Source organism: Pezoporus flaviventris, unplaced genomic scaffold (assembly GCF_033815535.1).
Source record: "Pezoporus flaviventris isolate CSIRO_AGI_PZ_B2104156 unplaced genomic scaffold, CSIRO_AGI_Pfla_v1 ptg000005l, whole genome shotgun sequence".
NCBI lineage: Eukaryota > Metazoa > Chordata > Aves > Psittaciformes > Psittacidae > Pezoporus > Pezoporus flaviventris.
The window spans coordinates 17,322,521-17,323,806 of NW_026892553.1; positions in this window are offsets into that span (position 1 = coordinate 17,322,521).

Below are 1,286 nucleotides of genomic sequence, written 5' to 3' on the forward strand. Positions count from 1 at the left end.
ACAGCGCAACGGGTACGTGACACTTCCTCCGTCCCAGAGGACCGGGACAACCTTCCCACCGCCGGCCCTCGCTTTGAACTGACCCACGAGCAAAGCTCGGAGCCCACAGCGCAGCCGCACCTGCAGAGCCACCCGAATACAAAGGCTTAGAAACGACCCTACCCGACTGCGGGCTTGAGGAGCTGCTCCTTCCCTGCGGCCGCTCTGCCTCCGGCGGGCCCGGGCACCACCACAACAGTGCGTTTCCAAGGCAGCCCGCACGCACAAGGCCCCTGCCCCGCCGCGTTCTAGAACCACCCCGACGGGGGCGGCTCAGGCCTGACCCTGCCCGGCCCCGCCATAGAGGCCTGGCACCGCCACAGCGGCCCTGTCTGAGGAAGCGGGCTGACCCCGGCCTACACGGGAACAGCAGCGGCTTTTCCTCACCCGGCTTCATAAGGCAGTTTATAATTCAGTCTGCAGTTACCCTCTGGTCGCTTCTCCTTACTGGCAAAGCTGTTTGGGGCGAGTGGTGCAAATACAGAAATGAAGCAAAAATCAGAAGTTTTTGTGCCATGTCAGTTTCCACCAAGACACTGACAGTTTTGTAGCTTACAGATTTTAGTGATCTTTCTGTGTTCATTGTGAATGTGCCACAAGATATGTACAGCGCTTCCCCAGGTGTGATCTGTTGCCTCAGTCAGTGGCACTGAGAGTGCCTTGCTTCTTGTCCGTAACAACACCATGAAAAGTGAGCATACAAGTGTTAAGATTTGAACATAAAGGATATCAAAGGTTTCTAAAGACAAACTAGGGCTACAAATTAGTAGAAAAGCAGCAGACTGGCTACACATAAGCTGAGGTCAGTGACAGCCTATAAACCAGTAAAGAGGATCTGAGGTAAGAGCCAGAACAGCTTTCAAGCAAGCTTTGCATTGTCTGGTTTTGACTAATCTACCAAGAGGTCAATGGAAACTTTATGTACTTTATTAGTAGGAAATTAAAGTATCTGTCTTGGATCACGCTCAACCCAGTGTTTACAGCAGAAGGTTGATGAAGCTTTCATTTCACTCTGATGGCAAAACATCGTCATTTTCAAGCAAGATGGGTGTGGGATACCTCCCAAGTCTGATCTGTGATGGTGCTTTACCTTAGGCAAATGGCCTAAACACTTACCAAAAAGGACTATTAGCGAGAGCAGACTGAACTGAAGAAATACAGATGATCGGCGTGTGGAACTGCAGGAATTGCCATGTCTTAGCAGACCTTACCAGTTTCACTTGCAGGCGTTCACTTGGATGAATTTC